The sequence below is a fragment of the Lemur catta genome, chromosome 1 (genome assembly GCF_020740605.2).
Source record: "Lemur catta isolate mLemCat1 chromosome 1, mLemCat1.pri, whole genome shotgun sequence".
In the NCBI taxonomy this organism is placed as follows: domain Eukaryota; kingdom Metazoa; phylum Chordata; class Mammalia; order Primates; family Lemuridae; genus Lemur; species Lemur catta.
Window position 1 is genome coordinate 218174540 of NC_059128.1, and position 17669 is coordinate 218192208.

The 17669-nt window shown below is 49.8% G+C and overlaps 1 protein-coding gene across 1 annotated transcript in view; it reads right to left on the reverse strand.

Moving 5' to 3' along the window:
* The window catches only part of XXYLT1 (xyloside xylosyltransferase 1), a 160792-nt gene that overhangs the window by 31568 nt on the left and 111555 nt on the right, over positions 1–17669 (reverse strand). The gene's annotated exons all lie outside the window — the stretch shown is intronic.

Genomic DNA, 17669 nt, shown 5'->3' on the forward strand with positions numbered 1-17669 from the left:
CAGAGGGTGTGTGTGTGCATTCATTTCCTAGGGTTGCCATAACCAAGTACAACAAACCGGATTGCTTAAATAAAAGAAATTTATTGTCCCATAATTCTAGCGGCTAGAAGTCTAGGATCAAGACGTCAGCAGGAATGGTTCCTTCTGAGGACTGTGAGAATCAGTTCCACGCCGCTCCCCTCACTTCTGATAGTTTTCGGGCAATCTTTGCCATTCCTTAGCAGGTAGAAGCAAAGCCCCGATCTCTGCCTTCATCTTCACATGATGTTCTCCCTGTGTGAGTGTCTCTGTGTCCAAATCTCCCCCTTTTACAAGGACATCAGTTATATTGGATTAGGGCTCACCCTAATGACCTCATATTAACTAATTACATCTGCAATGACCCTATTTCCAAATAAGGTCACATTCTGAGGGAGTGGTGGTTAGGACTTCAACATATGAATTTTTGAGGACCACAAGTCAATCCAAGAGAGACAGAGACAGAGACAGAGAGAGAGAGAGAGAGAGAGAGATGGGGGGACAGGATGGGAGAGTAGATGGGGGAGCCAGAGGGTCTGGCTGGGCTGCCGTGTAGGTGGGCTTGTGTGTACTCCATCTGGCCAGGAGAGTTCTCCAGGGACAGGTGTGTGAATGGTGTCCAGTGTTTCTCTGAAAGGGTGCATCTGTCCTTGTGAACGTCTGCAAGTAGTAGGTAACGGGACACGCTGATAGTGACCAAGCCTGAACACTGTGGTGCCTCACAGGATTCTGCTGCCGTCAAGCTGGTATGGTTGACAGACAGTCCTTTAATACAAGCTGTTCTCAGAAAGCCTTGGGGCTGTATTACCTCAGTTACAACAGAAGAGAATTTTCAAAATAGGAACTCAACTTCAAGATTTAAAATAGAGGTAAAGTGGCCTTACTATTATATGCCTCCTGGGGGAAAATATGTAAATATAAGACATCATTTGCTTATCCCAATTGTGGAATCTTGATTCGAATAGAGTGTGCCTGCTGCACATGCAAAGTATACATCACGATTGCCTGTAAATGCCTTAGGAACTCATTTCTTCTACAGTTTACTTGGCATTACTGTCGCGGCATAAATGTGCAAATGATATGGGTGCTAATATCAATCAGAAAATCGGTACACCAAATCAGCAGGAGGGAGGAAAAGATAGTTATAATTATTCTTCAAAGCAACAAGACCGTTTCTAATCACCACGAGGCTCCATGAACTAGAGAACTGAAACAAGGCTTGCTGACACCTCAGCCACACCGTGGCAAAGGGCTGCTGGGATCCAGGTCAGGTCTGTGAGCTGTCACGGCCGAGCGCCGGCAAATGTGCATTTAGCTGGATGTTTTTGGGTTTCCAGGCCCAGGAAGATCTGTCCACGCTGATCCACTCTGCTCAGTCCTGAGGCAACCCAGGGCAGGGCGGCCAAGCCCACCCAACCCAATCAGGACCACGAAAGCAGGCCTGTCCCAGCCCCAGGCAGCGGGAAACGCCCAAACGAGTCAGTCAAGAGAACTCGGGTTTCAGGGTCTGATCAGCCAGGACCCCCACTAGATGTGTCATCCCAAGCGAGGTGCTGGTCCTCTTTGACGGGAACATGAATACATATCTAGAGGTGGCTGTGAAGGTTAAACAGCATGCTGTATGAGCAGCCTTCGCACAGAGCCTGGCCATAGCCAGTCCTGGGTCAGTGGAGCTTTCTCTCCTTCCTCCCTTCTGTGGTAAGGACAGAGCTTATCAGGGAAAAGTCTCCACCTGATTTGGCCACAGTGTGGGATTTAAACAGAGGTGAACATCCAGTGGAAGCTCTGAAAACTCCAACCCCTGGCACTGTCTGTGACAAGCAGGTGAGAAAGGTGGGCAGGTTTACTCGGGAGGGGTTGTGTACTAACGTATACTAACACTATCAGCCAGGAACTGTTCTAAGAACTTCACACTTAAAGTGTCCATCCTTCAGCTTCCTGAGAGTCCAGAAATGGCTGCGGGAGCTGCTTCTGTACCACCTGGGAGGCATTCAAAAGACCCCTCCAACAATGCTGTAAGCACCTAATTCCCAATACTAAACTCCTGTGTTTAAAGTACCTATAGTAGTTTCTGTTTCCTGCATGGATCCCTGGTTGATAAACCATGCCTCATAATCCAAGCAAGTTCAAAGGTCACAGGGGCCACAGTGCCAATGCCGAGTACAGAACAGTAACCCCTTCATGTGGCCCTGGCAGGAGGCCCTGTGTGTTCCCCCCTTAGAGCAGAGCTGTCGACGTCCGAGGTTGAGGTGGGAAGGCGGCAGGTGCAGGCTAAGAGAGCCAATGAAGGGCGGGGCCTCTGTCAGCTGCAGTGGTCCCCAACCTTTTTGGCACCAGGGGCTGGTTTCACAGAAGACAATTTTTCCACAGACTGGGATGGGGGCAGAGGTCATGGGTGGGGGGGTGTGGTGAGGAGCTCAGGCGGTGATGCGGCCGGTTTCCTAACAGGCCACGGACCAGTAATGGGCTGCAGACTGGGGGTTGGGGGCTGCAGAGCTAGAGTGTAACTAGCGGTGTTTGGCCAGAGGGTGAGAGGTCTGATGGGGGAAGTTCAGTGTAAAAACTAGAGAAGTGGAGGCTGTCTCCGGGCTCAAGGGAAAGAGGCTGAGGACAGGTGGCAGGGCCAGGGACGTGGAACTGGGCCACATGGGAGAAGGCAGGGAGCCTGAGTCATGCAGCTGAAGCATCGAGGATTTGCCACAAATGGAGTTGGGGTGCTGGCAGTGGGTTGTTTATTAGTGTGGGCTTGGTAGGCTTGTGAGGCTCTGGGACAGGGAGAACCACCTGGATTTGGGTATATCGAGTTTTCCTGTCACCCAAGGGGGAGGGGTGCTGTATTCTGTTAGGTGGCATGCACTGTGACATCTCAAGATCAAGAGAAAGAACCTGTGCTACTGTGAGCTGTCTAATCCACACCATGTGGAATCTATGGAAGCATCTAAAAAATTCTAAATTGCAGCAAAGTTTGTGGGCAAGTGAGTTCTACTAGATTTTTTGTTCTTACAGCTCTAATCAGAATGCTTTAAGCCAGTGGTTCTCAAACTTGAACATGATGCGAATGACCTGGAGATCTTGTTAAAACACAGGTTCTGACTCAGTAGGTCTGGGGTGGGGTCTGAGACTCTGCGTTTCAGGTCCTGGACCGAATTTTGAGTAGCAAGACTTTAAGCTTCGTGAACATCAGTGACGATCTGGACTATTTATAGGCGCACTGCCGGGCGCCTGTTCCCTAATTCACAGGTGCAGCTTTCACATCAGCAAGAAGTTGGGGAACGTGCGGCACACGGCACACGAGAGAGAAGCAGCAGAACTAACCCACAGGCTGACCCGTCAGCCCCACCTGCTGGCACCTTCGCTTCCTGTGCCCCCTCCCTCCTAGCCTGGGGCCCGTGGGAGAATATGACTTAATTTCCCATTTGTGTGGACCCTAAAATCTGGGCCAGAGGAACAGCAAAGGGGAAAATGAAAGGGAAGGAAAAGTCACAGAGACCTGCTCCTCACCAGGACCAGGTAAAGGCTGTGGTGGAAGCACACCCTTGCTGCCTGCCTGACCCAGAAAGTCCCGTTCTCCCCTCTGGAGCCCTGGGAGAAAAACAGGCAAAGGACACAACAGGTAATTCACGGGAGAGCGACTCAAATGGCAGATCATCACATGAAAAAATGCTGAGACTCACCAGGAGTCAGAGAGATGAAAATCAAAGCAACAATGAGCTGTTATGGTCCAGCCACCAGGCCAGCCAGCAAGCACAGGGAAATACCAACGAATGCTGTGGGGGTCAGGGAACAGGTGCCCTCGCACCCTGCTAATGGAAATGACAATTGTAGTTTAGTGGGAAAACAATCCAGAAACATCCATCAAAAACAAAAATACGTATACCCTTCAGCTCAGCTCTCTTACTCTTGAGAATCTCTGCATGGGGAAAAAAAGCACTTGTTTGGAAGGACACACACGTACAAGAATGTTTATGGCAGTGTTGTTTATAAGTGAGAAAACTGGAGATGACGTGAATGCCCATCGAAATGAGAATGGTTGAATAAAACATGGTCTATCTATTCTGTGGAATAAACAAACAGAATGAAATGAGAGGTACATCAGTTAACTTGAGGGATTTTTCTATGAAGTATTGATGAGCAAGAAAAGCAATATGTAGTAAATTTGATTAATAGGATCCTATTTTTGTAAAACAATTTTTTAAAAAACTCAACCGTGTCTCTCTGTGTGTGTTTATGTGTGTATGCAGCTGTCTATGATTTTTATAGGCATAGATAAAAGTGTGGAAGGATTCCAAGCCATTCAATGAGTTACTTGGTGTAGGGTAGTAGCATGCAAAGGAAGAAGGAAACCGCATGCATCCTCTCTGTCTCTGCCTCTCTCACGTGCGTGCTGGTGAAGTGATGAAAATGCAAAGGTCACAGTTCTGTGAGTGCCTGCTCTCCCTCAGTCCACGCTTCCAAGTCACAGCGCTGCTCGTAAGGAAGACTCGCCACTGTCTGCCGGCTGCTGTTCTCAGCCAGCCTCTCCCACTGTCGGTAAGGCGTGAAGTGGAAATAAGATGTCACAGAGCTACCAGTCCTGACGGCCAAGCTGTGCTCGCTCAGCTCCTCTCCTCTATAGCAATCAGCGAGAGACCCGTCATCATCAACACTTGGAGGAATTAAGGCTCAGGCCAAAAGCATGGCCCCACATGAGGAAAGAGAGAGTGGGGTCCCTGGCCCCCTGCATCTCTGGCACGCCTGCCCGGGGCTGGGCTCTGTGGTCGCTGTCACTGAAGGACACTGTGGAGGGCACTGGTTACATGCCAAGAGGTGTCAGCACCGGAGTTCCCCTTCCCTGGTCCCTGTGCCACAGCCTTCCCATCAGGATAACACTTGGAAATTTCCAGACGGAAGAGACTCATTCTGGTCAGGATGACATAGGCTATTCTCTGAAAACTGCACTCTTTAGTGAGTTTCTTACCTTGTGCTGAATTTCACCCCTTGAAGCTTCTACTTGCTGCTCCACGTCCTGCCCCCTCGGAGCCACAGGGAACAAGTGCATTTCCTGTCCCACGTGAGGACAGAGATAATGCTCCCCCCACCCCCCAGCTCGTATCTTAACTAAACATCCTCGTTCCTCCCACTGGTGCTGAGCACTCGTCTAAGGCATTTCCTGACGGCAGGTCAGGTGGTTAGTCCTCCAGTGAAGCGGGGATTTTCACAGGATGCAGACAAAGACCCCAAATCCCTAAGCCCTCCAAAGGGGCAAGTCTGTACCATCTCTATGAGAAGAATTTTGAAGCTGTGGTGCAGGATGGGGAGGAAGGCAGCTCTAAAGTCCCGTCTGGTTTCCTCAAGAGCCCTCCTCTGAAGAATGGGAGAGAAACCCATTACTGGCCACCTCTGGTGTGACAACCCAGATGACTACACCCCAGCTTCCACACCTCGCTCCCAGTGCACTTCTCTGAGCTTGTCTGGCCACAACTTACGCAAGAAATGCTGCACCAAGTAAACCAGAGATGGACATGGCAGAAGGAACAGGCAGATGCAACAGGCTGTGTGCCCTCCAGAAGGCAAAGGAACGTCTTGACTTCCTTACAGTCACCTTCCAAAGGGCTGTGGGCTGTGGGCTGTGGCAGGGGCACTGGGCATGCTGAACTGCTGGGGAAGGAGACTGGAAAACAGAGGCTTTACAGACCTAATTACTGCAAACCCTACCAATTCAGAATTAGAGGGACCTGGGCCAGGAGTTTTGGGCACCAATCCTAGAAATATCTAGCATGGATAAAGAGTGAGTACACAATGTTTTAAAGCTCTGGACTAAGCTTTCAACATTTAGTTCCCTGAAGGAAAAATCTTCAGGAGAGTTCTAAGAGCACTGTGTTCCATGGAGCCTCTGTTATCAGCTGTGCAAAACATCAAGTAGGCCACTTCCCTGCTCTCAGCCTCAGTTTTGTCTTTGAAAACATAGAGACAGAAGGCCATGGCTCACGCCTGTAGTCCTGGCACTTTGGGAGGCTGAGGCAGGAGGATCACTTGAAGCCAGGAGTTTGAGACCAGCCTGGGCAACAGTGATACCCCATCTCTACAAAAAATTAAAAAATTACGTGTGTACCTATAGTCCCTGCTACTGGAGAGGCTGAAGGAGGAGGATTGCTTGAGCCCAGGAATCTGAGACTGCAGTGAACTCAGATCATGCCACTGCACTCTAGCCTGGGCAACAGAGCAAGACCCCATCTCTTAATATAAAAAGAAAGTAAAGATAACATCTATATAATGAAACTGATATAAAGATCCAATAATGGAAAGCACATGAAATTGCTAGGTGAACTGTAGATGCCATATGACTTTATTATTCCTGCTGAGAACAGGTAATTGAAGGTACCCAGCAAGGGACTTGGGTAGCTAGTATGACATGACTGTGACCAGGTGATAACACTGAGCCACTTTTCTCAACAAGACAGAAAGAATGAACTAGAAACTTACAGAGGATTAAAAGGGCTTCTAAGCAGAGGAGGTGCCTGACACGGGAGAGACATGCTCTAACCACATTCCACAGCATCAGCTGGGTGCCCCCAAATGAGAGGAGGCCTCCAAGGGCTGTTTCATCCTCACTCCCCAGAACAATGCTGAATCTCCTGAATGCCTCTTTTGTTCCATGCAGCACAAAAATCACAAACATTTTTAACTACCCTGTGTTTTCCTAGCTGTTTGTTCTTGTCTCAAAGGTCCTAAGATCACAGAAACACTTCCAAGAACAATAGCTGGTAAGCCTGCTCTGAGCAGTTGAAACAACAAGGCCAGGGGTTCTGGCTGGAAGGGGGAGGGCAGGCGGAAGAGCCAGGGGCTGGGGGTGGGGGGCTCTGTCCTGCTCCCCTGGGGATGCACAGCTCCGTCCCCTGGGCCTGCGGGATTACTGCGGGATGACTGGGGCACCGGCTGCATTTCTCCAGGATCAGACTGCACTCAAGGCTCAGGTGATCTCTCTCTTTTCTCTGAAGAGCTTAGCTTTCCACCCGTCTTGTAAGGCCCGCAGCAGGGATCCAAGGGCAGGGCGATCGCTCTGAGGAGGGCAAGGGAGGCATGCAGCGGAGGGCTGCCCCTCCTACTCAACACAGAAGCTGTCCCCTCCGTCTGGGGGTGCCCTCCCAACACCACCACTGCCCCTGCTGCCCACGTGCCCTCATGTGGCCGCAGAGATGGGAGCCTGGCACAGAGCCCCAGGCCGAGTGGAGTCCTGGCTCTGAGGCTGGCCTCAAGGGAACATGTAAACAGTCTGCCTCACTGCTCTTGTCTGGAAAATGGGGGTAATATTCATATCCACTTTACAGAATTGCCATGAGGATTAAGTGACATTCTACATCAAGTACTGAGCACAGAGCCTGGCACAGGTGCATCCCAGTGACATGAACTAGTATCATTCCTGTCAGCAGCAGCAATGGAAGCACAAACATCTCTGAAATCCTGCGATGATGGTTGACATTGCTGTTATCCCTTCAGGGTTTTCTGCAGATGAGCCGGGGCCCAGGAGAAGCACTTAGTAACTTCAAAATCAAACCTGTTTCATCATTCTCATTTTATTCAGGATGTCCCTTCTCTGCGGCCCAGTTACTGAGCACCTTCAATGTGGGGTCCCAGAGACGACAAAGCAACTCAAGGTGCTCGCAGAGCTGGAGGGACCCAGAGAAAGGGGCAGGCCCCTGACTGGCACAGCTCCTCATGCCACCCCAGACCCCCTGGCCTGCTCCCCAAGGGGTCAGGGCTCCCAGAACTTGCTCCCCAAGTCCTCACCTGCAGTCCGGCCTCAAGGCGCTCCCCTGCTGCTTGCAGGCAGGGGGTCTGTGAGCGTGTGTGGCATGTGCTGGGGCCACCATGACAGTGGGGTGGCCTGTGAGCTACGCACTCCTCCTCCGTGAGCCCCTCCCCGGGGCCCAAACACCCGCCCTCGACAGTGCTGCACTTCTGCAGCACCTCGCTGAGCTACAGGGCCTTGGAGACCTCTGGGGGCCCGAGACCTCCGAGCAAGCCCAAGACATCTGCTTTTCACCTGAGGATGTGGCCGGCCCTCCACTCAGGCCTGCCTGGGCACTGTCTGGCTACCTCTCCCTACACCTTCTGAGTAGAAACTAGCTAACTACTGCCCCAGCTTCAGAGTCAAAGAAAAAGAATGGCTATGAGAGAAGGGGCTCCCTCTGGCGCAGCGAGCCTGTATCCAGGAGGGATGGAGCTGGCACCATGACCCTGGCTTGTCTGCACCTCTGCTCCTCTGCCTCCTCTCGGCACTCACGCCCTCCACACTAACCTCCTAAGACACAGTCCCTCTGGGCGTTGTGTCCTCTGCTGAACTCAGGGCCTCTGAGGGCTTCTCTTTGCTGCTTGGTCCCGACCGACGTTTCCATCTTATCTGCCCCTACACCCCACTGCAAAACCCTCATCCCTGCTCCCTAAACCTCCTCTGTACTTTCTACCCACTGGGGTTTGGGGCTAGGAGACATGCTGGTCCTATCACGGAGGATGACACCCCAAACTAGAAAGGCTGAGGGCCTCCAGCAGAGACTCTGCAGGAAGTGGGGTCGGGCAGCCTGTGCTTTATCCCAGCCCTGCCATCCACTGGCCCCATAACCCTGGACACGTGGCTGCCCTCGCTAGGCCTCCACGTCCTCATCTATAACCGTGGGTGCTGATGAGTCATCTCTAAAGGCATCTAGACGGAGCCTCCATGAGAAACTGCAGCCCCCAGGGCCCTAGTTTGTCTTCCTCCACAGCCTTTGTCTTCCTTCAGGCTATTCTAACAAAGTGCCATAGACTAGGTGGCTTATCAACAACAGAAATTAATTATTTACAGTCCTGGAGGCTGGGAAGTCCAAGATCAAGGTGCCCGAAAATTCTGTGTCTGGTGAAGGCTGGCTTCCCGGTTCATGGATAGCTGTTTTTTCCCCGGTGTCCTCACATGGGGAGGCTAGAGAGCTCTCTGGGGTCTCTCCTATAAGGGCACTAATCCCATTCCTGAGGGCCCCACTCTCATGGCAAAATCACCTCCCAAAGGCCCCACCTCCTAATATCATCACATTCGGGGTGAGTATTTCAATGTATGAATTTTGGGGAGATAATGATTCAGTCTGTTGCACCCCTCAATAGTCTAAAAGGGCTGAGGTTAAAACTGCAGATGGGGAAGTTAAGGCTCTGATCTCCCACCTACTCTTGCCCCAACCCTCCAGGCTCCAGGGGAAGGTGGAAAACCAGCTCAGTGTCTAGCCAGAAAGTACCACACGTCTGAGCACCCCGCAGTTGGGCCTCGGCAGAACCTTCAAATGGTAGAGAAGGGCTGATTCCAGTGCTAGACTCCTCAGCAAGGGCAGGGGATGTGAACAGGTGAGTGCCAGCCCCAAGCTCCACAGAGAGGAGGGCAGAGTCTCTAGCCCTTTCACTTTCACATTTCTGACGGCACACAACAAACCCACCTCACCACGCCGCCAGCGTGACACTGGGGACGGATGTGCTCCCCTAAGCGTCTCAGCATCAGGGCAGGAGGAGCATCCGGTGTCTCAACATCACTGTGCCTGGGGCTGTCTGCAGCACCCCAAACAGGACACTGCGCTCAGGTGCTTAGAGGCAGGGGGACCAGGATGAGGGGCTGTGAGGCGGGAGCCTGGGCACCAGCCCGGCTCTGCCGAGAACCACTGGGCGACCTTGAGAGAGTCACTGTTCTCTGGCCTCACTGTCTTACACTGAAAACTGAAGGAGCTGGATGAGATGATGTCTATGTTCCTTTGAACTGTGACATTCTATTATTCTACTAAATGGGAATGACAACCAGATCTAAGCAGCTAGAACTGATTCAACCAATATTTTTAGGTGCCTTCAATATGTAAGCCTCTAACTTACAAAAAAAAATCCTATATTTTTTTCTGAACGGCTGGGGAAACCACCAGCATAGGAAGAAGTGGAGGGGCCCAACCTCCCATCATAGTGGACAATGCCCCCAGCCCAGCACAAGGGGCTGCCCGAACCTGGCCATCAGCACCCACTCCCCAGGGTCTCCCCAGAGCAAGCCCCGCTTCACGATTGCTGATGGAATTAGAGTGGGATTAACCTGTATCAGTCTTCCCTGCGCTGACCGATGAGGCTTTGGAGATTCTGGGACAGCGCAGAGGTTCTGCTGCCTGAGTCATTAACATCAGTAATGTAACAGAATTCTCCCCGCAACATCTCTGTAGGCAGAAGACGGTGAGTCCCGAGAGCTGGGAGGCGTGCATCTGAAGGAGCTCGTCAGCTGAATTATTAATGGGACTCTGAACACTGCTCAAGTTTCCCCTGACAGATGCTTTTCCGAGCTGATGATTCTGAGACCAATTAAGAATGATGTGGATTCCGAGGCTGTGCCACCACCAGTGAGTGTCTTAAAATGTCTCCGGCACCCACTGCAGGAAATTCACAGCCAGCTATCACACAGGCATGGCAATCACAAAGGAAGGAGGGCTGCCGGATGCTACAGGGTCTGGGGCCTCTGTCCCCCAGCCCAGGGCATCACCAGATGCTAATTACAGCATGTAGAGCAGAAGGGCCTTCAGGGGTCTATGGCCCAGCAGGCTCCGTAGGGTCTCAGAGCCTCAGGAAAACAGGTGCCATGTGAACAGAGGGATCTAGATCAAAAAGTTTTAAAAAGGTAATATTCAACAAAGCAAGACAGGATTGTGTACTTCAGGACTTCTCAGAGCTTTCATTGTGCTCCCTGAATCTAGAAGAGGCGGGAAAAATAAACATATGTATCTCCTCTATCCCCTAGAGTTTGCCAAATTTGCTTGATCAGGAAATCCTTTTCTCTAGGACATGTTCTGGGATTAGCGTTCCATGGAACTCACCTTGAGAAATGTGGCTGTCCCTCATTTCACAGATGAAGAGACGGAGGGTCAGAGCAGTCACACGGTAAGCCAGATCCCAGGTAGAGTTCCTCATGCTAAATGGTAATGTTCTAGGTGCTTACCAGCTGCCTGGAGAAAATTCCACGGTTTTCTCCAGGACTGACATGCTTCTGGGAAAACTATGGGTATGAATCCAAGCCCCAAAACTCACCTGGAAGGGGAAGGGCTTGCAATAACAGCAATGAGAGAGCTCTGAAACCTTTGGGCCTGGCACAGAATAACACGTTTTTTCCCTGATAATAATTTGCTTAATATTTCTATGGCTCCCCTGCTAAACTGTGAGTTCCACTGGGGCAAGAACCATGTCTGGGTTGCTCACGAATGCATTCCCAGGGCCTGGCACAGTGCCCGGCAAGCAGACAGTGCTCAGGAAATAGTTCCTGACTGACTGCTGGACTCGTGAGCACATGCCTTAATATCTACTTCCAAGAACCCAAGACACCTTGAAAATGAGCCCTCTTGATTCCAGATGCAAGAGCCCCATGAAGCTATGGACGCCAGGCCATCATCCCTCAGTGTCGAGAGGCTGCCCGTGCTGCCGGGACATAGCCAGCCGGGCTCCAGGAACCGCGGCTCCCACTAAAGCCAAGCAGAGTAAGGAAAGGGGCTGGCTCCAGAAAGGCTGGAGTCTGCGCCAGCATTTGAACCATTTTTAACGGATGCAAGACACATCTGTATTTTCTATCAGTGATGCAGGGTGTGCAAGGCGGCCATGGGTTATCTGACGTACAAAGGGGAGAACAGCAGTATGAATATCTTCTGCTAAGCTAACCCATGAATTATTCATTTATTACACATTTACAGAACAGTTACAAGGAAAGAGAAAAAACGAAAGGCTTGATTCCCACACTCAAGAAACTAATAGCCTAGAACAAGAGAAAGGAGGTTTGTAAAAGTGACCACATAACAAGGCAGACACTGACATCAAAGACACCTGAGATTAGCATGTCCCCAAGAGCATAAGGAGCCTGGCTCTGACAGAGAGCTGCACTAATATTAAATCAGAGGCCTGAAGATGCTGCTGCTAACCTCCAATCCTCCCCAAACTTTGACCAGAACAGTCCTAAAAAGGCCAAGTGGGAAAGCCTGGGGCCTGGGCTCATCCATGCCCATCTCCTACTGGGGGGCTCGGGCGTTAGGGAAGCAACCGGGCAGGCCCTCCTTAGGATGGGAATGCAATTTCTTAGCCAAGGCAGACACTAAGCTGGGCAAAAAGAAGGGGCCTTTCTAACAAAGTGTACCTTTGGAGGGGGGCACCCAACTTCCCATCCAGCCCTGAGATCCAGAAATTGTTGGATTTACCATCTTTTGTTGTTTGGTTTTTGCCTGCCCCTGACCAAGGTCTATAGGATTAGGGGGAGGGGAAGAGGCCGAGACAAGAGCTTAGACACAGATAGTTTAATTGTGAGGGGGTCCTAAGAAGCAAAAGGGAGAAAGTACAGAAAAGGAGGAATGGCCAGTATAAGGTTAGGTTATCAAGACAAATGCTATAGGTAATGGGTGCTCGATCCAGCCAGGACTCCAGAAGTATACAGAAGGCCTCCAAGAGCTGTCCTCTAGGCGTGTGAAGTTGAAGCAGGGATGCGCCATTCCCACGCCCCATGGGTGAGGGTTGCCCGAGGCTGTTTGCGCTGCCCCCACTTCTGGGCTGCGCACCAGTGAACTCTTCCAAGTGGGGAGAAGTCCCTGGGGGGCATTCTGAGCTCCCACAGAGACACTGCAAATCTGGCTAGAGATGACTTGGTTTTCTTGCCTGGTTGTGATGCAATTACAGTGCTATAAAAGAGAGGGACCAAAAAACTCTCCAAGGGAAGCAGAAGAGGCCTTTCGTCTTGATACAAGCCATTCTGTAACTCCACTGCTGCAGCCAACACCCGGATCCATTTTGCAAAATATTCTCCTTGTGGATTTTCAGAATTAGGCTAAGAAATTAATAGGTCCTGACACGCAAAGGTGGGAGGGGCCTGAAATACCAGGAATGTGCATCTGCATTCTGGAAGAGTCTTTGCTTTGGGAAGAACCTTTCCCAACACAGCTCCCCAGGAAATCTGAAAGTTCAGACATTAATGCTTGAAAGAGAGGCCTTGGGAAGGCAGAAACAGCAACACTGAAATCCAAGCTTTTGGAATCATCTAACTGTGGACAACTGACTATAACGCAGTAATCCCTAGACATGGTTTTGTGATGCTCCCTGGTATCTTTCTCAGTTATCTCAAGGGATGTCATGAACTTACCAAAAAGTTACTTGAATCAAAATTTTAATTCACATATTTTTATTGATTTATTTATACCTTAGGCCCCATCTACTTGCAAAGATTTTAAGGTGGCATCTAATAATGGAGATATAGGCAACATTAAAATTAAAAGATAAAAGAGCAAAAAAATCATGTAGATAGAGGAAGTGAAAAGTAAGATATTTTATTGATCAGAAATGAATTCTGAAATGATTAAGTAAATCATTCAAAGAGGAAATTGTGCAAATGTGTAACTCCCATCACACAGAATGACAGAATATCAGAGCAGGAAGGGAGCGTAAACATCAATAAACCCATCTCCTACAGACAGCAGGGAACCCAAGGTCCAGACAAGCGAAAGAGCCTGGCCTGGCATGAGCCCGGGCCCATGAGGGGCTGTAACGTGCAGTGGGGCGAGGGAAGGCAGACTGCTGGCTCACGGCAGATTCAGAACACTCTGTCACTTCCCAGCATGTGGGCCTCATGCAGGCACTGATAGCTCAGCCTCCGTGCAGCCTCCTCAGGAAGCAAAGGACTGACAAACGCCTGCGCATCCCCTCCTATCTCATGGACAGGCACCATCACACACCAGGATATCCAAGCCAGAGCCCCAGGCGCATCCTTGACCCCCTGGCACATTCATCCTCCTACCTAATTCCCCTCCTTAGGCATTCATGTTTTCATTCCCTTCCAATCTAATCTCCATCCATCATGCAGCCAACCTGACCTTTCTAAAATGAAAATAAAACCAGACCTTCCCACCGCCTATAGAATAAAGCCAAACGTCTTTGCATGGCTTAGGAGGCCCTCCATGTCTGCCTCCTCTGACCAGAGCTCTTACTTGCCACGTTGAGGCTCTGGATTGAACTCTCACAGTTCCCTGAAGTACCCCAGGCTATTCATGCACCTCCCTTGACCTAAAATGTCCTTTCTGACCAACTCCTACTTTCCTTCCAACAGGTCACCTCTTCCTGATACGTCCCCTGATTACCTCTAGTTGTGTTAAAGAATCTCCTCTATGTGTAGAGAGCCTCCCTCATCACAGTACATAGCTGTTACCTGCTTACTCACATGTATCCCCCTTGTACTTTAAGCTCCCTGAAGGTGGAGACTTTTATTTCTGTCTCTTCAGCTCTTAAAACACTGGTGTACAATAAATATTTGCTGTGACTGATTGAAGAAATGAATGCATGCACCGACACGGAAAGAACTGACTTATCCCAGTGGCCAAGAAAAAAATCCAAATGCAAGCTGAGTCATTTTAATTCTCTTAGAAAGTAAAAAGGCAGCTAAATCATAAAAAAGAAATAAAAACCTTCATCTTTAAAGAAATGACTTTATACAGATCTGTCAGTACTTGTATTTGTTCTTCCCTGGGGAAAAATGTCGTGTGGGGGGAAGGTGGTGGGCTAAGGCTGAGAGGGACAGCATTAGAAGACATCTTTCTCGAAAAGCAGTTCAGCACATATACCGAAGTCTACACTTATATTGCAGCAATATATCTTCTCTTGCCCTTATTTTCTTTTCTGGTAACAAACTGATTGACATATAATTCAAATACTGTACAATTCACCCATTTAAAGCATACAATTCAATGGACTTTAGTATACTCACAGAGTCGTACAACTATCACAATCAATTTTAGAACATTTTCATCACCTCAAAAAGAAACCTTGTACCCTTGAGCTATCAATCCCCTAAACCTCCTGAACCACCTGCCCCAGCCCTAAGCAACCATCTTGGCCTGTTCTGGACATTTCTTATAAATGGAAGCACATAACATGGTCTTTTGTCCCTGGCTCCTTCCACTTGTCGTAGCGCCTTCAAGGTTTACCCATCTTGTAACCTGTATCAATTCTTCATTCCTTTTATGGCCAAATAATATTCCATTAAATGGATATATCACATCTTGTTTATTCATTTACCAGTAGATAGATATTTTGGTTACTCCCCCCTTTTTGCTATTTCAAATAATGCTAATTCATGTATGTGTTTTTGTGTGAGCATATATTTTCAATCCTCTTAGGTATGTACCTGGGACTGGAATGGCTGGTCATATGCTAACTCCATGCTTAGCTTTGTGAGGAACAGCTGGACTGTTTTCCAGAGCAATTGTACTACTTTATATTCCCACCAGCAGCAATGAAGGCTCTGGTTTCTCCACACCCTCGCCAGCGCTTGTCCTGTCTTTTTCATTATACCCATCCCAGTGGGTACGAGCTGGTATCTCACTGTGGTTTGGATTTACATTTTCCTTATGACTAATGATGTTGAGCATCTTTTTATGTGCTTTTTGGCCATTTGTATATCTCTCCTGCCATTTTGCCAGTCTCAGGAAATTCTCAGTGTGATGCACTCAGTTCCCAGGACTTCCTGGAAGGCTCTCGGTCCCTCTCTGAGGGCTGCCAGGCACAGCTCCAGCATCCCTCTGACAAGAGAGAGTCACCCACTGGCACCTTTAGAGACGAGTCTGGAGCTGACTTTATGTGACAATGATTCAACTCAACAGACAGGGACTATGCAGCCTGCTGTCTTCTAGAAACTGCTGGGTGGGAAAGGTACAGATATGGGTGAGGATGGACCTGGCTGGGAGACACCAGGTCAGAGTAAGTACGTGCTTTACAGAGTCATAGCACAGTGCTTCAGGAACAGGGGGAAGGGGTGGAGTGACAATCAGGGAAAGGGTTCGTGGAAGTGGCTATGCTAGAGCGCAGCTTACAAAATAAGCAGGTTTCCACAGATGAAGGCAGGGAAGGGATGCCAAGCTAGGGAACTGGCATGAGCAGAGGCAGCAGGCAATCTGGAGGGGCTGGACTCCGCCAGTACCTTCAAGAATCTGAACAAATACACCCATGTCCACATACAGCTCACTGTGCATGCAATTGCAGGGTGTGGGGAGACAGGGGAGTAGAGAGAAGTGAGGCTGAAAGATCAGGTTGAAGCCAGATCAAAAGGTGCCTTCATGCCCCATCAAGCGTAGCTTTGTCCCACAAGCTCTGAGGAAGGAGGTAGGGCCAGGCCCAGTGGTGGCAGGAACCCCAGGGGTCTGCTTAGCTCAGGATCTATAAACACAATAGCACTGCCGAGGCCTGCGAGTTCCACATGCAGCCGCACTCGGACGCCTCCCTCAGTGTAGGCCATCTGGCCCTCCCTACAGCCTGTCCTCAGAAAGGGACCCTGGAAAGTGTTCTCCCCTGTGCAAACCTGTTCCATCAGCCTGTTCCTTCTCGATTGCTGAGGGAAGCAGCTTCTCTCTTAATCCCAGTTACCAAAGATCTGACCCTCACACTGCTCAATCACCCCAGAATCAGAACCCGAACCAGCAGAAGATCTCTCATTTCCAAACACACATAGTCTTCTCTGTTCACAAAAGGGAGAGGTGATCTGAAAGGCAGATGGATTTTTCAGACCTCGCTCCACATTCTCATCAGCACCTTACAAGCAAGGGCAGGCCTTGGCTTTGCAGCCAGCTGTCCCGGAGCAAACCAGACACATGGCATCTGGCTCGCCATGGCATGGCCATTTCTGCCACTGCAGCAAATGCACAAATAAGCAGTCACAATGGATGGCTTGGAATCTGCTGCAGCAGGAAACGCACCTCCAGAAAGCCCTACTCCACTTGTAAAACATTTTCCCACTCTTTCCTCCATTGTGGTCACAAGTCAATGATGCGAATGACAGTTCAAACAGAGAACCGAGAACCTCCTTCTGAGAAGAATGTTCTTTGAGCATGAGCTGGGGAAGGGCTGGGGTCGGGGCAGGCAGGGGACAACAAACTCTACAGTAAGTGTTTACCATGTTCCCACCACAGCCTCACTATTGTCACCATAAATGAGAAAACGCTACAACATAGTAAAAAGAACACTGGAGTATGGTTGAGGCTTGGATCCTCCATTGCCTAGTTTTGCAACCTTGGGCAAATTCCATAAAATAGGGATATCATCTCTCCTGTCTATCTCCTAAGAGCCTCAGTGAATAGATGTGGTGGTGAAGAAAGAAATCCAGGCAGGTGGTCAGCATCTAGCAGGGCCAAGAGGAAGATGCTGGAAGCCAGGCAGGGAAACCAGGCAGGCCCCCACTCCTAAGGAACTAGGAACCCAATGGGGGGCCCTCAGGGCCACCCTGCCACACTGCAGCACAAGGGCAGCACCCCAGGGTCACTTACGGGCTGCGACACACTGGGCACAAGGTTGTGCCTTGCTGAGCCTCTGTTTCCTCACCTGCAAAATGGGGGCAAAAAGAGGACTGCCCTGGGGAGCTGGGCGATTAAACACACACTTGCTTAGAACAGAGCTTGGCCCATGACACACATTCGTTAAGCATGAATTATTATCATTACAAACTATACTTCTGTTCACCATTGATTTAAACTGCACCAGAGGAAAGCAAAGTTTTGTGGGGAATTAATGACATCAGCCTTTCCTGGAGAGATGACGTGTGAGCCTTCTCAGTACCCTGAGCCAGAGCTGAAGAGCTGAGGGGTAACAGCACATCTTCACTTTTGGTCTACTTGGAGACT